The sequence below is a fragment of the Protopterus annectens genome, chromosome 10.part0 (assembly GCF_019279795.1).
Source record: "Protopterus annectens isolate FY-2018-M chromosome 10.part0, PAN1.0, whole genome shotgun sequence".
In the NCBI taxonomy this organism is placed as follows: domain Eukaryota; kingdom Metazoa; phylum Chordata; order Ceratodontiformes; family Protopteridae; genus Protopterus; species Protopterus annectens.
In genome coordinates this window covers 730,970,553-730,992,895 of record NC_056744.1, presented here as the reverse complement: position 1 = coordinate 730,992,895, position 22,343 = coordinate 730,970,553, and the positions used below count along the sequence as shown (strand labels likewise).

Genomic DNA, 22,343 nt, shown 5'->3' with positions numbered 1-22,343 from the left:
TGGCAGGGGAATCAGGGCAAAATAGCTTCTGCATTTGTTGTTGATATGACTGGCAAACAGGTCGCAGGAAGGCTGGCCCCATTTGTGGAAAATCCTGTCTGCAATCTCTTGTTTGAGGGACCATTCGTGGGGCAATAGAATTGCCCTGCTCAGTTTGTCCGCTATGATGTTGGATTTGCCCAGGATGTGCGTTGCTAACAGAAAGCGCTGGGATGACACTGCCCACTGCCATTCTCTGAGGGCTTCTCGGCAAAGGGGGTAAGACTCGGTCCCGCCTTGCTTGTTCAGGTACCAGACCACTGACATGTCTGTCTGTATTGCAACTGTCCCCAAGAGTTCTGAAAGTATTGCAACGCTAGAAGTACTGCTCAAATCTCCAGGACATTGATATGCAGATGTGATTCTTGATCTGTCCATGTGCCTTGGGCAGTCTTTCCCTGAAAATGCCCCCCCCCCCACCCTATCAGGGAAGCGTCCGTGGTCACAGTGGCAACTGGAGTGGGTAGCATGAAGGGACATCCTATTGTGACATGAAGAGATGTCACCACCACTGAAGATCCTTCTTGCAAGAATTCGTTATCAGGATTGTGTGATTCATTGGAAGTTCTTGGTAAGACCATTGCGTGAATAGGAACCATTGAAGAATCCTTGTATGCATCCTTGCTAACGGGACTGCCAATATTGCTGCTGCCATCAATCCTAGTACTTTCAATACCTCTGCAGCTGGTGCTCTGTTCTTTGATACCAAGGACGTGATGTGTTGACGAAGAATACAAACCCTTTCTGGTGGAAGACGAAGAGTGGTGGTTGACTTGTCTCATTCTGTCCCTATAAAAACGATATGCTGTGATGGCAACAAGGCAGACTTTTTGAAGTTGACTGTAATGTCTAGCCGATTGCAATGTGTCAGAGTAGCCTTTCTCGCTTGAAGAAGTTGATGCCTGGTGGTGGAGGTAAGGAGCCAATCGTCCAAGTATGGAAACACCTGGAATCCTAGATGCCTCAGGTGAGCCGTGACTACTGCTATGCACTTGGTGAACACTCTAGGGGTTGTAGTGAGTCCAAAGGGCAGAGCTCGGAATTGATAATGATTGGCTCCCAGCCAGAAACGCAGGTGATCCCTGGATGGTCTGGCCATCTTTATGTGGTGGTACGCATCCTAGAGATCGATTGAGCACATCCAATTGTCTTTCCCTAAAAAGGGACGTATGGACTGTAGCGTGACCATTCGGAACTTCTCTTTCCTCACAAATTGGTGGAGTCTGCCGAGATCCAAAATGGGTCTCCAGTTCCCTATTTTCTTTGGAATCAAAAAGAATCTTGAGTAAGTTCCAAATCCTGTTTGGTCTGCCAGGACTGGCTGAATGACTAGTTTTTCTAGCAACTGGCATACCTCTATTGTTGCTTGTTCCCTGTGACTGAGTGGAACGTCCGGGATTTTTTTGACGGCTTGGAGCTGGATGGAGAACGTTATGAAATACCCTCTGGAAATGATACTTTGTAGCCAACAGTCATTTGTTATATCTAGCCAGGCTTCTGGGTACAATGACAAGCGACCCCCGACTGTCTCCAGAGTAGGACAGCCAGGCCTCCCTTCAAGAGTGCTGGTAGGACTGACCAGAGAAGTGATCTCTGTCACCCTGGTGTTGTGGACCCCCTCTGCCGCGAGGGCGGCGTCTTCCATTGTAACCCCCTCCTCTGCCTCTGGAGGGGGGCTCTCCACGTGTGTCTTGAAAGGCTCCTTGGGCTTTCCGGAACCACATCTTTCCTCCCCTCTGACCTTTAGGATAGGGTCGAGTGGGGGTGGAAAAACAGACTCCGACGGCTGACAGAGTCTTTCCTTCTTGTTCACACCTGGTCAAAGTCTCCTTCACCTTTGGCCCAAACAAGGATGAGCCATCAAACGGGGTATTCGCAAAGGAAGACTTGAAGGGTTCCGCGAACAGAGTCGCATCCAGGCATGTCTACAGAGAGCAATCCCTGTACCTGCAGCTCTACTCGAACCATCAGCTGCGTAAGATACGAGACAAATGGACGAGTTAACTATTGAATTTATTTATTTATTTATTTTATTTTACATTTGTTGACCGGGCTAGTCTAACTGGATATATGTCCATTTTCAGTAGAGTCCCGGGGAGAAAAGCTCCAAACTAACCACAGTAATAACAAAGGTTAAAAATTACAATAAAAATAAACAAACAAAACAGTAAGTAACTAGGTAGTAGTTTACAATAAAATAGTAAATAGCAGCTATTTCAGATACATTGTATTGTACATAAAATGACAAAGAACAGAATTTAGAACATGATCTTCAGAGGAATAAAATACTCAAATGTTACAGTAGTTTTACAGTTCACTCTTTCATTCATGCTAAACAATATTGTCTAGTTTTAAGTAGAAACTGGGAAGTAGAAGAACCGGGGAGAAATTCTAGTCAGGGTCACTGCAAGGGCATAGCCAGTGTGTTCTAAGGAATAATTTGAGATTTTGTTTGAAGAGGGGGTAGGGAAGTAAGTAATGCAAGGTAGAAGGTTCCAGCTTTTGCCAGTTGTGTTTGAAATCAGAGAGTCACCTGCCATGTTGTTGGACTTGTTTATGCTAACTAATAGTTTATTTGATGAGCGTAAGGTATTGAGATTTTTACAGGGGATTATGAGGTTAGAGAGTATTGGAGTTTTGTTTGGATCATTAAGGACCTTATGGACAATGGTAAGTTGGTTAAATTGAAGCTGATTCTGTAGTTCAAGCCAACCAAGTTGTTTTAGATTGTGACAGTGATGGGTTCGGAAGGGGTTTCCAGTGGCAAAAAGGGCAGTGTTATTATAGGAGCTAGCTAGTTTGAGCAGGTTGTTTTTAGTTAGGTTTGCGTAAATTGGTGAGGCATAGAACAGTATAGAGATTAGAAGTGAGTGGGCGATAGTGGTTCTAGTTTTAGAGGTAAGGAAGGATCTAATCCTATATAGGGAGCCCATTCTTCTGTTAACTTTTTTATAGTGCTGTTAATGTGAGAATCGAAATTAAGGTTGTTATCTATTGTAATTCCAAGGAGTTTGGTGTTGGAGTCAGGAGAAATGAGGGTACCATTATTAGAGATGACTGAGAAGTCTAATGGTGTGGACTTACGGGCAGGAGTAAAGAGTAGGAGTTTTGATTTTTTGGGATTCAAAAGGAGACAACACTTTAAAAACCATGACTCTACTGTGTTAAACACCTTCTGAGTTATGGACTGCAGTTCAGAAGAAGAGTTGGCTGTGCAAGTAAGTGTAGAATCATCTGCATATTGTATGCAGGTAGCTTCTGGACTAGCTAAATGCAGATCATTTATAAATATAAAGAAAAGCAGGACACCTAGAATTGAGCCCTGGGGGATACCCAAGGTGACTGGCAGGAGGGATGATAGATTATTCTCCCAGAGGACTGCTTGCTGCCTATTGCTGAGGTAGGAAGTGAACCATTGTACTGCTAGTGAGTCAAAAGAAAGTGATTTTAGAATGTTTATAAGCAAAGGGTGGTTAATCATGTCGAAAGCTTTTGAAAGATCAATAAAGAGAGCTGAAGAGAGAATATTATTATTACGGTTTCTGTTAATAGAATCAGTGAAGGAAAGAAGGGCAGTAGTGGTGCTATGGAATAGCCTAAAACCATGCTGGGTATTGGCTAGTAAGTTATGCTGAATTAAATGGTTAAGTAGATGGAGATGAATGCCTCTTTCCATGATTTTAGCTAAAGGAGATAGTAGAGCTATAGGTCGGTAGTTGGAATATTCATTCCAGTTACCCCCTTTATGAAGGGGAATAATGTGAGAAATTTTCCATATGGCTGGGATGGTTCCCTTCTTTATGGTTTTGTTTATAAGAATAGATACGGGATAGGCTACAGATGTAGCTGCTTTTTGCAAATATTCAGCTGGGATCTGGTCAGCAGAAGGAGAACAAGGCTTCAGTTTTTGGATGAGTTTGTAAGCAAAATTAGTAGAGATGGGTTGTAATTTGAAATTGGGAATAGGGCTATTATTGGGGATAGGAAAGCTAGAGTTATCAAGGGATAGTTGGCTGGCCAGGGATTGTATGGCCTCAGTGAAGAAGGTATTAAAGGTGTTAGTGGTTTCGATTGTGGTCTTGAGATTAGTGTCTGTTGGGCTTGGTGTACTGGAGTGACCAGGGTTTAGGAGTCTATTGATACTTGCCCAGAATTTCTGTGGATTATTTTGCTGTGTTTGCTGCATTTTACAGTAAAAGTTTTTTTATCTGAGAGTATTGCTTTTTTGTCAAATTTCTCAGTTGTTTAAATACTTGTTGATCTGCTGTAAGTTTAGTACTTCACCACCTATCGCAGGTTTTGTTTCTGAGTAGGATTTTTTGCCTGGTTTCTTTAGAGAGCCAAGGAGCTGGTTCTGATCTAATTCTGATGGTATGCTTAGGTGCATGGTGGTCTAGGATAGTTAAGAATTTAGAGCTGAAGTATTTGACAGCCTCTTCAAGTGGTAGGGCTTTTATGGGAGACCAATTACAAGCAGTAATTTCACTTTGGAATAGCTGTATGTTAAAAAGCTTGTTGCTCCAAATTGTCCAAAATATTGTGGGTTTGGCAATATCAATCTTTTTCCTGATTATGTAGGTCAATGAATGGTCACTTTCATCATCAGGGAAAGTCCCTACCTTATAAGTTTGTTGAAAGTTGTTTATAAGAATCCAGTCTAAGGTAGTCTCTTTTTTATTTGGTTTGTTAATTCTAGTGGGGGAGGTAATGGTTTGAGAGAAGCCATGAAGGTTAATATGGGAAGTAGGATGGTCAGTATTGATGCTCTTCCAATCAATATTTAAGTTACCTAGGATTATAGTTTCTTGAGGGAAGGATGATGCGACCCAACAAAGTATATTCTCTAGTGTAGTGATGTTGTTCCCAGGAGGTAAATAGATACAGATACTATTTATGGATTTATTATAATTGATCTGTATTTTGGAGATGAATATTTCAGCATTATTTTCCATAAGAGGGTTGTAGGGTGAAGAGGTGACTATTAGGCCTTCTTTGAATAGAATTGCTACCCCCCACCCTTTCTTTTGTTACAATCACATCTCAATATATTATAGCCTGGAGGTGTGATTTCATTATCATGGGTTCCAGGTTTTAACCATGTTTCTGTCAAACAAAGGATGTCAAAGGAGTATACATCCAGGAGAGCATGGAGGTTGGCCACTTTATTATTTAAGCTATGGATACTGAGATGAGCTATTAGGAGTGAGTTGGAACGTTTGGTAGGGGAGAGTGGGGTAGTAGGATTGGGAGTATGAGAGTTAGTGGCAAGGACATTGGCTGGGCCTGGATTAGGATGGATATCTCCATCCTCTAAGGATAGTCTTTTCAGTCTAAGTAAAGGAGTATGTGTGTTACTGATTAGATATTGAACTTTCCTGGTTATTATGTTATTATATTTAATGTGGGACAGTCTGTGGTACTTTGATAGAAGGTAGCTTTGTGTGGAAGTTATATTTATATGCTGGTGAGAGGTAGTGAGAGATTGTAAGGTTGTTTATAAGGATAGTAAAGTTGAGAAAAATTTAGATGTGTAAATGAGGTTAAGAGATAAGATGAAGTGAGAACAATTATAAGTGTGGCAATGAGAAGTATTTTGGTAGGAGTATATTTAGCTAATGTGGGCATGATGCTGAGTCTGATTATGGGAGCTAACAAATAGGTAGGACTGATGTAAGTCAAGTAAAGATATAAGAGTAGGTTATGTTACTTTAAGTAGAGGGAGCTTATGATTGGATATGTGGAGGAAGGGTGTGGTGTAAAAAATTAGGTTGGTAGATCAATTTGATTTGTTGGTTTGGAAAGAGGGTGTGGCTAAGAGGTATAAGTCTACGACCTCTGGTGGTGGGTGGGGAGCAAAGTGAGCTCGTAGGGCGAACGAAGCAGGTAGAGACAAGAGAAGGAAGAAGCATAAGAAGAAGAATCAATCAGTGAAAGACACTTTTAAGAAAGGTAAGTAACGTTGTAGGTAAAAGGAGAGATTGGGCAAAGTGGAAGGATGGATAGTATGAGGATAGGTGGGTGCTGAGTGTAGAGGATTAGAGGATAAAAAGTGGGATAATAAGTAACACTATTAGGACAGGACGATCTCAGAATATACTATGGGTAGAGGAGGAGGATAAACGCTGGCTCAAGGCTAAAGATGGAAGTAAGAAAATATGAATGAGCTTTATAGCTGGCTAAAAAGCTGAAGGTAGTAAGAAGATAAAAGTGAGTTAAGATAGTAGTAAGACTAGGGAAAAATCAAGGAAATTTTGTCATGTTATGGTATGGGATAGTGGGAAGGAGAACCGGATAAGGGTGCCACCTAGTGGACAAAACTTTTAGTTATGTACTCACCATAACTTCAGATGTTTGGGATCCATCTCGCCTACATTCTGACTGATGGGCTCGGAGCCGATCCCTCGGCTCCGACTCGGCACGCTTATGCTATAGAGCGAGGCCTCTAATTGGCTGAGCTATCTTTATCCCAGGATGCACCACCACTAATCCCCCAGATCTTGTTTGTCCGCATTCATGCACACATGCACAGCTTGATTATATAACATTGTTAGATGTTTCAGATGAAACAACAGGATTCGGACCTTCTGATATCCTCTGATCTCCAAGGAAGGGGGAAGGAGGGTGGGTTATTAGGAATGTAGGCGAGATGGATCCCAAACATCTGAAGTTATGGTGAGTACATAACTAAAAGATGTTATGTGATCCTATCTCGCCTACATTCTGACTGATGGGACAGCGTCCTAGCACCTAAATCCCGGGTGGCTCATTGGAAAACACTTCTGAGCACTGTGGAACCAAATGAAGCTCGTCCTCTAGATGCCACATCTAATTTGTAGTGAGAAATGAAGGTATGCGGGGAAGACCATGTAGCCGCAGCACAAATGTCACTAATAGCAAGCTTAGAATGAAATGCTACCAAGTAGCCATAGCCCTTGTAGAATGAGCCTTGACAGAGGTGGAAAGCTCTTTGTTAGAATAAATATAAGCTTGAGTAATACAGTCCCTGATCCATTTGGCAATAGTGACCTTTGTGACCGCGTTGCCCAATTTGTTTTCTGCAAAGGACACAAACAACTGATCTGTCTTCCTTGATTGTTTGGTCCTATCCAAATAAAAAGTAACTGCCTGTGGACATCTAGTGTGTGGAAAATAAATTCCGCTTTATTGGAGTATTTTGGGAAAAAACTGGGAGCTCTAATGACTGTTGCAAGCATAAAGTAGAACAGACTTTAGGAACAAAAGAAGGATTTGGTCTGAGGGAAACCCTGTCTGTATGAAAAACCAAGCACGGGGTTTCACTGACAAAGCTTGAAGTTCTGAAACCCTTCTGGCTGAAGTAATTGCCACTAGAAAAGCTGTCTTCCATGATAGAAACTTTAAATCACAGGTAGCTGCCGGTTCAAAGGGGGAAGAAGTCAAGGCACGTAATACTATATCGAGATCCCATGGAAGTGCAGGATGAGAAACCGGAGGTCTTAATAGAGCAGCACCTTTCAAGAAGGTCTTACACAACCTGTTGCTCATTAAGGGTGGGTCTATGGATTCATGAAAATTAGAAATCGCTGCCAATTGTACTTTGATGGTAGAGACAGAAGAGCCTTGTTTGAAAAGAGGTCAGGAACTTGAGTACTTCTGCCACGGAGTAGAAATGGGGTCCAGACCCCGGAGTTGAGCCCAGATAGCAAACCTTTTCCATTTGCTAGAATACAGTTTCTTCAGTAGTAGACTTGTGGGCTGAAGACAATATGTGCACTACATCTGGGTCTAGTGCATGTCTCCTGACTATGGTCGGAAGAGGAGGAGCCAGGCCGTCAATTTTAATGTGTGTAGGGACTGATGTAGTAGTCCCGACTGATGAATCAGTAGGTCTGGGACCTGGTCCAGGAACCATGGACCTTCCAGAGCATGTTTCCGAAGATAGGGAAACCAGACTTGACGAGGCCAGTAAGGAGCAATTAAGATCATCTTGCTCCCTAAGAGAGACGCCTTCTGAATTACCCTGGGTAGGAGAGGAACTGGAGGGAAGGCATAAAGCAGGCCGGTGGGCCAAGGATGGACTAACGCGTCCATAGGGCTCTTCCCCGGAGCCGGGGTTAGGGAGAAAAAATCTTTGCACTTCGCATTCAGAGGAGTCGCGAAGAGGTCGCAGCACGGAACTCCCCATTCGCTGAAAATCTGTCTTGTAGTAGTCATGTTCAAAGACCATTCGTGAGGAGAGAGGATGGTTCTGCTCAACCTGTCGGCTAGGACATTGGATTTGCCCGGTATGTGAGTAGCCACTAGGAAGCGTTTGGTCGAGACTGCCCATTCCCAGACCCTCATCGCTTCCCTGCAAAGAGGATAGGATCTGGTCCCTCCCTGTTTGTTCAGGTACCAGAAAACTGACATGTTGTCTGAGTGAACAGCAATTACGCCCTGAGGGAGGTAATAGTGAAGGGCTTGAAGGGACAGGAGTACTGCCCTCATTTCTAGGATATTGATGTGGAGAGAGGTCTCTTCCGGATGCCATTTGCCCTGGACTGACCTGCCCAGGGAATGCCCCCCCCACCCCGTCTGGGAGGCGTCCGTGGTCAAAGTGGCCGGAGGAGGAAGAACAAAGGGTCGTCCCTGATCCAAATTGGAGGACACTAGCCACCAGTGAAGGTCCCGTCTGCAAGATTCTGTGATCCATATTAGATGATTGAGAGGAGTTCCTGAAAGGACCACTGAGTTGAAAGAAGCCACTGGAGGATTCTCATGTGTAACCTTGCCAAGGGAACTAGCAGAACTGTGGCAGACATCGATCCCAATAGCTGCATGACCATTCTGGCTGGGGCTTTGGACCTGGGGAGTAAGGCTCGAACCTGATTTTGTATGATCTGAATTCTGTCTGCAGGTAGATAGACCCGCATCTGGTTTGAATCTATCTCTGCCCCTATGAATCTTATTCTTTGAGATGGCCGTAACACAGACTTTGGCCAATTGAAGGTGATTCAGAGGGAATTGCCCAGTGATGTTGTGGCTTGCAGGCTCCGTAGAAGTAGATGCTTGGAGGTGGCAGTTAGAAGCCAGTCGTCTAGGTGCGGAAACACCTGGAATCCTAGACTCCTCAAGTGAGCAGTCACTACTGCCAAGCATTTGGTGAACACCCTGGGGGCTGTGGTGAGACCAAAGGGCAGCGCACGGAACTGAAAATGACTGCCTCCTAGGCTGAAGCGCAAGTGTCTCCTGGACGTTTGATGCATTTTGATATGGTAATACGTCCTTGAGGTCTATGGAGCACATCCAAACACCTTTCTCCAACAATGGGAGAATGGTTTGTAAAGAGACCATTCGAACTTGGACTTCTTGACTGAACGGTTTAGGTTGCTTAGGTCCAAAATGGGCCTCAAGTCCCCGGTCTTTTGGCACCAAAAGAATCTTGAGTAAGTCCCTAATCCGATCTGGTCTGGGGACTGGTTGGATGGCTCCTTTTGCAGCAGTTTTGAAATTTCTATGGCTGCGGTATCCGTTGACTGGGTGGCGGGTCCGGGATTCTTTGGACTGAGGGGACAACAGAATGGGATGGAGTAACCTCCGGCGATAATTGAAGCACCCATCGGTCCTGAGTGATCCCTTCCCAGGCCTTTAGGTGCTTGAAAAATGACCCCGACTGACTCGAGCAGCACAGTCGGGCAATCCCTCAGGGACTATGAAAAGCTGAAGAGCCACGAAAGGACTCGCGGTCTCCAGTGTTGCGGGGCCTCTGCCGCCTCTGGGACGGCGTCTTCCTGATAATTTCCCCCTCCTCTGCCTCTGGAGGGGAACCTTCCTGCTGAGAGGGGTAAGACTTCTGCGATCTCCGGAACCACATCTTCCCTCCTCTTTTAGCCTTGGGATAAGGCCGAAAGGGAGTGGAAAATCGTGCCCCTACGGCAGTCAGAGTCTTACCCTCCTGTTCACAGCGGGTAAGTGTGTCTTTCACCTTGGGCCCAAACAGGGAGGACCCATCAAAGGGGGCGTCAGCGAATGAAGACTTGAAGGCCTCAGCGAAATGACACAGGCGGAGCCAGGCTTGTCTCCGTAGAGCAATGTCTGTACCCGCCACTCTACTCGCCCCTTCGGCCGCATACGAAATGAGCCTCATGGACGAGTTTGAAATGGATGACATTGTAGCCAGCTGAGATCCAACCGTCTGGGCCAGCTCCTCAGGCAGGTTACCTAAGAGGGTATCGGATAGCTCCTTAATCAGATCCCTCTGGAATCTCGTAAAGTGCGTCAGGTAGTTCAAAGACCTCAGGGTAAAGGCCGCTGAACTTAGGGTGCGCTTGCCGTACCGATCCATGCTCCTAGACTCCTTATTAGGAGGATGGACGGACGTAGAAGCCTCTGCTACATCCTGCTGTGTAGCAGATGCCACCACCATAGCATCCACAGCCACACCTTCAGTAAGGACCTCTCTATCTGGGGCCAAAGAAATTTGTTTGGACGAGCGGGCACCGGTTCCACAGAGTCCGGTGTTCCACGCCTTCGACAGATCAAATCCAAGAGCTCGTCGGCGGAGACACCCAGGAGGTAGAGGGCTGAGCCCCGAAGGCCTTCAGGAACACCGACTCATCAGCAGAGGGAGGTTTGGACTGCCAGCCGCCTCGTTGTTTTAGGGCTTCCAGGATGTCTGCAAAGGAGACATCATCCGAGGATGGCTTGGGGGACCCCTCTGCATCATCGAGATCAGTGTCAGATGTCAAAGACTCGTCAGGGGAGTCAACGTGCTTCCTCTTGCACGTTTTCTTCCTGGGAGGTTCTTCCGAAGAGGCTTCAGAAGGACCTCCAGGAGGGGGAGAAACCCCAGCGTGGGTAACCTGAGGCCCAGGGGCTCCGCTGTCTGCGGACAGGGGAACTGCCAACGACCCAGTCTCCAAATGTAGAGAAGAAGCTGGGGAAACTGTGGAGGTAGCCAAAGAAGATTTGGCTAGAGCACTCCTCATAGCCCTGAAGGTGGGACCACCAGAATCCTGGGAAGGTCCCCCCTCCGTGGCCACGACAGTGGATGGTACTCCCGCCGCCGACGCACCAAGAGGGAGACTTGGGACCGAAGGTATCAATCCCGAAGCCCCCCCCCCAGGGCCGAAGGAAGAAGTCCGTGCACTGAACTCCGACTCAGGAGCCGGAGTAAGGGTCGGGCCTGACCCTAACACCTCCACTGGTTCCACCAACACCTGCTCCAACGGTGCCGAAGCTGTTGGAGGAGGAAGTACAGTAAGGGAGTGGACCATCGGCTCCGAAGCCGAATGGGCTGGAGCCGAAACCATCTTTTGGAACACCGGAGACTGGAAGAGTCGAAGGAGCACCCTGTCGATGTCCGAATCAGACATCCTGGAAGATCTCGAGGATACCGATCGGGCCCGAACCGATTTCTCCATCGGCTCCGAAGGGCTCGGGGACCGGCTCCGAAAGGACTCAACAATTATCGGCTCTGAGGAAACCTTCAAGGAAATTTCCCTCGGCGCTGATAAGGACTTCGCCCGAGGGGAAGTGTCTGAGCCGATGACCCTTATCGGCTCCAATATCAGTGGAGCCGATGAGGGTGACCCGCCTCTCGATGCCCCAGACCTCGGCTCCGAAACCAGAGGGGTCGAGGCTGGAGGCATCGAGGCAGACCATTCCGACCTCGGCTCCAAAGTCCGTGGAGCCGATGGAGAAGTCTGCTTTGCTTTTTTTAGCCATCGGTTCCGACTGACTGGTCGGAGCCGGCGCTTTCCTCTTCTTAGAAGGAGACGGACAGGAAGATAAAGCCTCCTCGAAAGAAGGCTTGATTAATCCTTTGAGGATTAATTTGTTTTTCCTCTCCTGGAGGACTCGGGAGGAAAACGCATGGCATACACTGCACGATTCCTGGAGATGTTTGGCGCCAAGACAATAGACGCACGAGGAGTGGTCGTCCGTTATGGACATTTTGAACCCACACCTCGTGCACTTTTTAAACCCGGAGGGTTTATGTTCCTTAGACATAGTTCTACAAGAAAACAGTAAACTTTAAGACACAGGTACAAAGTATGCCAGAAACTCAGAATATTTTAAACTGAAAAAAACTTTTTTTTTTTTTTTTTTTACACACAGAAAGAGAAAGGGAAAAAAACAAGGAGGGTCAAGACCCTCTAACTCAAACGGGTACTTGACCCACACACAACCACTAAAGTAGTTAGTACAGGGGAAGGCCCCTCTAACTTAAACGGAACCTTCTCTGACAGGAAAATTTAAGCTAAACTCAATGGAACAACAAGAAACACACTCGTAAACAAAAAATAGCCGTTAAAACAGCTTTTGGGTTGAAATGAGTGAACTACTGACAGGAAAAGAGACTATAAATATAGTACTTAGCCCAGCCAATGTTGAGACCACGTCCAAGCTCTGTAAGCGGCAAACGAGATCTGGGGGATTAGTGGTGGTGCATCCTGGGATAAAGATAGCTCAGCCAATTAGAGGCCTCGCTCTATAGCATAAGCGTGCCGAGTCGGAGCCGAGGGATCGGCTCCGAGCCCATCAGTCAGAATGTAGGCGAGATAGGATCACATAACATCCAATGTTGCAGTAGAAGATAGTAAGAGGGAGAGGTCTGTTCCAGGGTTAAAAAGGTGAGACTAGAATTAGAATGAGCATTAAAAAGGTGAGACTAGAATTAGAATGAGCTTTAAAAAGGTCCGAGAAGGGTGTACAGGCTAATGGGTAAGCTGCTGACTGTCCTGTCTTAGAAGCGACTTTTCAACTACCTACCAAATATAACACCTCTTTAGTTAACTGTTAGGTTTAAGAAAACCACATACTTTCTTGCTTCTTTAAACTTTTGGGAACAAGGATGGGAGAACCTGAGATGCTTGCTTCTTTAAACTTTTGGGAACAAGGATGGGAGACCCTGAGATGTAACAGCAGGTTGGAATGGGATCCTTGTCGTCAGGCGTGAGGAGTCAGTTTTCTGGACAGGATATGGGCAAAGAGAGCTGGGTACTTGTAGGTGAAGATGAAGGGAAACAAACGGGATCAGGAGAAAAGGAAAAAAAAAGTAACTTTAGCATAAAAAGCAGAATATGCAAAGCAGATAGTAAAGCATTAATAAACTACACAGTAATAAGGTACACAATAAAGTATTCATCAAATACATGTCATATCTGATAAGCAGGAGAAATATAGCTCACATAAATATAGCTCACACATAACCATAGGGACTTAGTTATGTAATATACAATGAACAGTAGATACCAACTTTAATTTGCACAGGCCTTTAGACACACCAAGCCAGTAGTCCAAACAGTAGAGAGTTAATAAACCAGTTAAAGTCATTGTAGTTTTTGAATATGGTAGCCAGTATCCAGCATGAAATAAATCTGTCTAAATACAGATACAAGTGAAGGCAAAAGGGTGGACTAAACCTCCTCTTAGCTGCAGTCACTAGTTCAACTCTAAGTCATATATGATTAAGGCAGTAACCCAACTGATAGCGGCTTTGCAGAGTTTAACATTTCGCCTAAATTATACAAACATAAGATACAGCTAATATTCTAAAGCAGTCATTTTGCATTAAAACCAACATTAAACTAATGACTACAAACTGTGTATATGCATGTGAGGATTAGACTTATACAAGGGTGCATGAATACACTTCGCTAAACACAGATCACAACAGGGTACAAGCAGCATTTAAGACATCTTAGAGAATCCAGCACCATGTTATACAGATGTATGGCATTGAAATCGGTAAAAAAGAAGCTACCTATCCAGAGTAGGAGTCTTACTTAGCTCTGTTCAAGAGATCCCAGATAGAGGTGTATTACGGGTGAAGAAACAAGCCAGTAAATCTAAAATATACAAATGAGAGCGACAGGGCTTTTTTTCACACAATAATGTATGAGACAAAGGAGGGTTATGTTCCCGCCAGGGACGTTCAAAATTTAATAAAATACTGACACCAATATCATACACATATAAAGCTAATAGCGTCTCCTGATAGCATTTAAAAATGTTACATTCGGGCCGCTAGGACAGAGTGGACAATTAAATCCCATCATCAAGGAGTAAACCAAGTAGCGTCTCTACGTGGGGAACTAAATGAAAACTATAAGAATAATTTAGCATTATAACCCCATGAGGATATGAGAATAAGCAAACTCTTCTAATTTTAAAAGCATTACAGCCCCTCAAGGGAGCTGGGTGCTTAGTTAAGATATTCACTTTACAGAACTCAGCCTCTGAGAAAATACCTGCGTGAGAGACTAAGTTCAACAATCATATTCCATGGTAGAGTTCAGAAGTGTACATCAGAAGCATCTCCACAGATGTAATTATAAATCCAGAAGCCAGACTGCACACATACAACCCTACATGGGAGCCTTTAAAAAACGCTCTATCAAAGGATCTAATTGTTGAAATATTCTCCGTGCAGGGTCAGACAAGTGAAAGCTACTGCATGGAAAGCGATGTAATATTGGAAGACACGCCTCCACGTGGGTGTTTAAAATCACTTAAATTGTCTAAACAGCCATTCCACCAAAAAATGCATTACATTTACTACGTGATGGTATAAAGACAGATCTTTGTAGATAATCTCAGACCAAGAGAATCTACAGGGAATAGAGTTAGAATTAAAAGTAGCGTCTCCACGTGGGTGGTGTAAATGCCCGACAAATCTCTAGGCAACATTGCGAGGGGAATGAAGTTAAAATTAAAAATAGAGTCTCCACGTGGGAGGTGTAAAACCCTCAACAATCTTCTAAGCAACACTCCTGTCAGTAGCGAGGATAACCATTAGGATTAAAAAGCATTACCTGATTTATAGCCATACAAGTGAATAAGCATAGGTGAGAGCATAGGTACACTGGATTAAATAGTTATGATGAGTTTTAAGCACACTATCAATAGAAGACAGCTCTCTGGTATCACAATAAATATGAAAAAATGCAATATGTACTTACAGTAGCTCAAAGGCGCTGGGGACCAGGGACGCTCAGCAGCTGGATCACTTTAAAATAGTAAAGGAAGTGGCGCAAGGACTATGGATTTTTAAGTGGTAAGAGAGGATGTGAGGTGAGGGGGGGGGGGGGTGTAGTCCTGGAAGTAGGTATTCTTGGGAGGGTCTGTAGTTGCCACAAAGGAGGGAAAGGATTATCCATATAGGTAGAGTTGAGATACTGAATGTGTAAAAAGAAGCAGCACAGGTAAGAGGAAGGAGGAAATGGAAAGTTATAGACAGACTAGAGGGAATGGGACAGAAATAGCGGGAGAAAATTAAGGGTAGCAAGCTGGGCAGCAACTTTGTCGAATACATTCGCAACTACAGCACCCTGAAGAGTATCTCCCAACTCCTTAAGGAGATCTCTCTGCAGTCTGGTAAAATGGGTCAAGTAGTTCAATGATCTTAGTGAGAAAGTCGCTGAACTAAACATGCATTTCCCATATCTATCCATGATCCTGGATTCTCTGTTAGGAGGATGGATAGACGAGGAAGTCTCAGACATTTCTTTTTTGGTGGCTGCCGCCACCACCATGGCATCAACATGGACTCCCTTGGTCAAAAAGGACTTATCTATGGGGGCAGAAATATACTTATTAGGCTTCCTAGGGACAGGTTCCATAGATTCTGGTGACTCCCACGCCCTACGAGTGACCAGATCCATAAGCTCATCGTAGGGCGGAGACACCCAAGAGGTGGAAGGTTGAGACCCGAATGCCTTCAGTAGAACTGACTCATCCTTAATAGGGCTCTTGGACTGCCAATCACCCCTCTGCCTAAGAATTTCAAGAATCTCTGCAAAGCAGATGTCCTCAGAGGGGGATCTAGGGGACCCTTCTGATTCATCTAAGTCGGTGTCTGATGTTAGAGACTCCTGTGGGGAGTCCAAATGCCTCCTCTTGCATAATCTCTTCCTGGGAACTTCTTCAGGGGGAGCCTCTGGAGAGGTCTCAGAAGCGCAGGGAGTGCCCTGTTAGGGCTACCTGAGGCTCTGGGTCTCTACGCTTGGGATGACCGGAGGAAACAGAAACTTTCACAGGCACTTTAGGGGAGGAAGAGGCCAGACCTGGAGATGAGGAAGTCTTAGGAGGCAACACTTGCCTCATGACTTCAAATGCACCATGGCTCCGATGAGGAGGAGTCGACGGATCATGAGGAGCCGCAATGCCCTCCCACACCGAAGCCGTGGGCTCCGAGCCCAAGGTAGGAGCCGAGCTCACCCAAGCCGAAGCTCTGAGAAAAAGAGTCGGCACCAAGTCCATGTGACTATCCTCCCCAGACCTGACTGGAGAGTGTCGGCTCCTAGAGTCCCCAGTCAGTGACGAGGACGTCTGAGCAGATAGAGCTGACAACACTGGAACAGGTGTTGGCTCCAAGGGATCCACAATCATCAGGTCGGCCTCCTCCGGCTCCAAAGGTCCAGTATGGCTCGGAGGAGGAGCAGACATTTCAGGAGTAATGGTCTTCGACTCCGACGGTTGGGTCTGAGCCGACAGCAATTTAGCTAGGCCTGGTGCTTTTAAGAGCTTCTGAACCAGCTGGTCCATATCCAGATCGTACAGGCTGACCGAAGACCTGGAGGAGTGAATAGATAGTGCTGATTGGAGAAGTGGTGAGGGAGGTTTTTCGGCAACCGGTTCCAAAGCAGTGTCCCGGGTCCAAAAAGAACAGATTGTCGGCTCCGAAGACAGTGGAGCTGAAGTCGCAACACTTTCCAACTTTTTCCCTTTTTTTGTCCTGGATTCTGAGGAAGATTTGGACGATTTGCTGTCCCCATCCTGGTCTGACAATGCCTCTGTGAAAGGGTGTTTAATAATACCCCTGTCAACTAACTTCCTCTTCCTTTCTGCAAGCACTCGAGTGTAAAAAGAGTGGCGGATACTACATGACTCCTGCAGATGCACCTCACCCAAATAGTACACACACTGCACATGGGCATCCGTAACAGACATCTTTTGTCCGCAGTCTGGGCACTTCTTGAACCCAGACTTAGGATGCTTTTCTCTTTCTTCAGACATAGCAACTAACTTCCTGAAAAAAAATCACAAGATCAAAAAGCAACACTATTTAACTATATAAAAATAGTTTAACGCAGAAATGAGTAATCTAATAATAATATTCAGCCCAAAAGGGGCAACTCCAATCTGACAAGCTGTACAATAAGGCAGGTAAGAAAAGGCCCAAGACCAACAGGCTGAAGGTAAGCACTAGTGATTTACTGGGAAAAGGGGAAAAACAGAAAAATCTGCTGAACTAGGTAATACCATGTAAATATAATAGTAGAAAGATATAAAAATGCAATGGAAAAACTTGCTGAAAGTTGAAAGTTCCCACAATAGTCTTGAGCAACGCTGGAAACCAAGAGATCCATGCTGCGGCAAACTAGATCTGAGGTAATTCCAGCAGTGCATTGTGGGATAAGGGGCTAGGTCTCGAGCTACTGGAAAACTTTGAGCTTGTTAGTCAGCCGTGTCGGAGCCGAGGATTGGCTCCAAACTCATCAGTGAAGAATGAACGGCAAGACTGACCAACTTCACATCAGTAAATCTGCAATCTATGACCACTGTAGTCTTAAAGTGCAATGAAGAACTTTCAAATTGTATCTCGTATAAGGTACCATGGGAAGAGCTGCTGCCATATGACCCAATACTTTGAGATAAAGATGTGGCAAGACTTTTGGCAGGGTCATAAAGTATGACACCTTGAGCTGAAGGGACTGAATTCTGCCTGCTGGAAGGTGTGCCCTGCATATTTTGATATTCAGACTGTTGCTGATGAATGTAACCCATTACCACATCATTACCTGAAGAGAGGAAAAAAACAAAATTAGACTCTTGGCTGATTACCAAAGCCTGAAACTAGGGAATAGCTAGTAACCGGTTGTCTATATATGGAAAAAACTTAGCTCCCTGCAGTCTGTTGTGGGCTGCTATAACAGACATGTTCTTGAACACCCTAAGAGCTACTATGAGACCAAACAGATAAGCTCGGAATTGATAAAAGGTTTGCTCTGGCTTAAAGGCTTGCTCTGGCTCAGAAGTGTAAGAACCTCCTGGTCTCCATAGCAATTTTGATACGAACACAGGTGTCCTGGGATGTGGTCCAAACAGCAAATATAGTCTTCTTTGGATAAGCAAAAAAGGATGAATTATACCATGGCCATATAAAACGTTTCTTCTGAGACAATTTTTTTTAGGCCACTGTAGTCTAATATCACCCTGAGATCTTTGCCTTTTTTTGGTACTACAAAAAAAAATCTTGGCAGTCAAATGCTGGCCCTTTCTGGTCTAGCAAAATATTTTGGATTACTACTTAGTGAAATCTTAATACTTTCAGTTTTGCTGTTTGTCACTGATGGGGAAGACTATGTGTCTGGCAAGGGTAAAGAAAGAGGAAATGGGGTTGAGATTTCAAGGGTACACCTGGATATGATCATCCTGCTCTATCTGTCCTTGGTGATGAACATTCAAGCAAAGAGATGTACAGATAAATGTCCACCAACTGCCACCAGATTGGGACAATCAGGAAAGGCCTTATGGATGTTGGTAATCAGCATGTGACCTGTAGTTGCTTATCTGTTGCCAATGACCCATCACTCTGGGAATGTGTGACCTCTCTGGAAATTTCATTGGAAACTATGCTTCTTTCCGGTCTGCACTTGGTTTCATTTCTTCATGTCACAACTGAACCACATCTGATATTCCTTCATCAGAAAAGAAGTATACTTTTTTCAGATCAAGAAATTGGAGACATAGTACTGTTCTCCAATTCAAATTCTGCAGATTTCATGTTGATCTTGGGAAGGAATTTACCTCCTATAGATAGGATGTCAGAAAAAGTAGACACATTATAATAACATAACAGATGCCTAAAACACCAGATCAGCAAGAAAAGCAAGCAAGTAAAATATAATTTATGTGTTATCGTTTACTTTTCTGCTGTGTGTACAAGCCTAGAAGATGACAAAAAAGCCAACAAGGTAGGCTGTGGCCAAGGCAGAGAAGAAAAATTTAACAGAAAAATACTGCAAACATTTATAAAAACCCTCAAGCCGTGAAGTAGTGTAAGAAACAGACAAAATGATAAAATGTTATTAAATACATTTATAAATTTGAGGAAGAAACTCTACTAACAACTAAAATCATCCTGAGGCCCTTTAGAAAGCCATTTGAAATTAAGTATGTCAACGAAGATCAGGAGAAGCTAACCACCATGTTGCATGATGGGATGGGGAGGGTTTTGTAGGCTGGGAAAATATGGCCTGCCAAATGGTCCTAATGCATGTGGCCTTAGACCTAATGCTACCAAAGAAGAACTTCCTCTTACTATATCATACACTAGCAGAAATATATAAAGTGGTGGCTAATGCAGATGATTAAGTCTATGAGTTGTAAATGAGTTGCTCCCTGTAGTTCAGGGTTTGATCCTCCCCATATCCATATTGAAAAAGGACACTTCTGACCAGTGGGCTTACCCAATTAATAAATATAAAAAGTAATGGGGCTAACAAAACATTTGAAACCATGGCTAGCTTCTCTGGTGCCCAATAAAATGGAAAAATAAATAAAAAAGCAGTTTGCTACAGCTTATACCACACATGAAATGCTGACCACATGCATTTCCAAATGTTGGTACTCTGCCATACTGACTGACATCTGTCAATTGCACCCCCTAACATCTTGCAACTGGAGTAGCTGTCCCCTCCATCCCACATTAGCTATACTTCTGAAAATGTCCTTCAAGTGTTCAAATGCCTGTGACTGCTTGGTTATCTTTTCACATGCACTGTGTTCTACCAGGTTCTGTTTTAAAACAGTAAATGTTTATTTGCTGTACTTATGTAGTTATACAAATATTATAATAAACTGCAAGGCTTTTAATGTGCTATAGGAAAGATTAATGAACTGTATGTTGTGAAACTGGAGAGAAAGAAGAAACAAGGGAAAACTATAGCCTAATATTTTATGGTGCTTCAAGGAAATGGCTGTAGAAAGTAGTATAATGTCAGAAACCATCTTGCTGCTAGTTAGGGTAAGGTTTAACATGATACGAAATGTGTTAATGTGAAGGCAGACATGGATGGTACAGAGGCTCAAGTGGTATATAGTGTACCATGCAGTAAAAACATACCATCATGTACACACATGTAAAGAATCGTTCATTCTTTTATATATTTATTTATTTACCGGGGTATCTGATCAAAATGGACCATCTGCAGGCACAGCCTGGGTGAATGGGATCACATAAGAAATGAACAAAAGATATTTACAGATACAAGGATATGCTAAAAAAACAAATACATAGACATATTTACAGATGCAAGAACATGCTACAATATTTAGTTCAATAAGCAATTAATGTCAAAACATGGACGGAAAAATACTGCAAAAATGTATAAAAAGAGACAAAATGATAAAATGTTATTGAATACATTTACACATTTGAGGAAGTAACTCTACTAACAACTATAGTTAGCTTGAGGCCATTTATAGTTAGCTTGAGGCCATTTAGAGAGACATCTGAAATTAAGCATGTCAGCAAAGATCTGGAGAGGCTAGGCACCATGTTGCATGATGGGATTGTGAGGTTTTTGGCAGCCTGGGAAAATACTGTCTGCAAAATGGTCCTAATGCATTTGGCCTTAGATCTGATGCTACAAAAGAAGAACTTTGTTTTACTACATCATACAGTAGTAGAAATACATATAATGGTGGTTATAATGCAGAGGATCAAGGCTATGAGTTGTAAATGAGTTGCTTCCTGTAGTTCAGGGTTTGGTCCTCTCAGTACCCATATGCCTAGCGTACAACACTGAGAAAGTCACTTAACCAGACAGTACTACCAAATCATTACTGAAAAGGGTCACTTCTAACCAGTGGGCTTACCCAATTAGCAAATATAAAAAGTAATGTGAGCTACCAACAACATTTGAAACCATGGCTAGATTATCTGGTACCCTGTGTCATTTCCTGATCTGGTGCCTTTTAAATTGAAAAAAAAAAAAAAGCAACTTGCTACAGCTTATACCACACATGACATGCAGCCCACATGCATTAATGAATGTTGGTACTCTGCCATACTAACTGGCATCTGCCAATTGCACCCCCCCAACACCTTGCACCTGGGGTGGCTGTCCCCTTCACCCCACACTAGCTATGCCTCTGAAAATGTCCTTTAAGTGTTCAAATGCCTGTGACTGCTTGGTTATCTTTTCACATACACTGTGTTCCACCAGGTTCTGTTTTAAAACAGAAAATGTTTACTTGCTGTACTTATGTAGTTATAACAAAATACTATGATAAACTGTAACAGTACTGCAAGGCTTTTAATGTGTTATAGGAAAGATTAATGAGGCTGTATCTTGTGAATCTGGAGAGAAAGAAGAAAAGAAGAACCTAATATTTTATGCTGCTTCAAGGAAATGTTTGTAGAAAGTACTATAACGTCAGAAACCATCTTGCTACTAGTTAGGGTAAGTTTTAACATGATGCGAAATGTGTTAAAGTGAAGGCAGACATGGAAGGTACAGAGGGTGAAGTGGTATGTGTCTAATGGGATATCTTATCTCAATGGACCATTTGCAGGCACAGCCCGTGTGAATAGGATCACATAATAAATGAACAAAACATATTTAAAGATACAAGGAAAATGAGCTCTGTTAGGCCCAGTGGACTTTCCCGGTTAACAAACAACAAACAAACAAATAAATAAATATTTACAGATGCAAGAATATAATGCAACATTTAGTTCAATAAGCAGTTAACAATGTCAAAACATGGATAGAAAAATAGAATTATGCTCAGCACAGCCTCATGGATAAGATGTAGCCATAATAACTGAGATGGTAATGATTCAATGGGCCTTAGTATCCTGCTGCTAACAGTAAGTTGAGATTTAGTGGCAGTGATGGATTACATCTGAACAAAAAGTCAGCAGTGCAATGCAACAACTGTCTGCCTAAATAAAACACATCTTGTGAACCATACCAATTCAAAGTGTTAAAGACAGCATAAAAATAGTTTCCTTAAACACTTGTTGTTGTTGTGTCTTTCGGCTTATCCCGGTTAGGGGTCGCCACAGCGGAACTCCGGTCCGCTAATGTTTGGTAGTGGATTTTTATGTGCTGAGTTACCAGCCCTGATGCAAAACCTTCAATGAAGGCACGCCCATTCATGCATGCCTCCACACAGAAGACGCTCTAGATGAGAATCGAATGCAACAACGACTTGCTGTGAGGCGACAACGCTACCGCAGCACCACTACCACGGGTAGTTTCCTTAAACACTAGATACATTAATCTCTAATTGCACAATGGCTAAGACAATATATTAGTTTCTAAATG

General features: G+C 43.8%; 1 protein-coding gene across 1 annotated transcript in view; it reads right to left on the bottom strand.

Annotated features, from left to right (window-relative positions):
* Positions 1–22,343, bottom strand: part of EFCAB7 (EF-hand calcium binding domain 7) — a 1,599,470-nt gene that overhangs the window by 976,539 nt on the left and 600,588 nt on the right. The window lies entirely within an intron of this gene.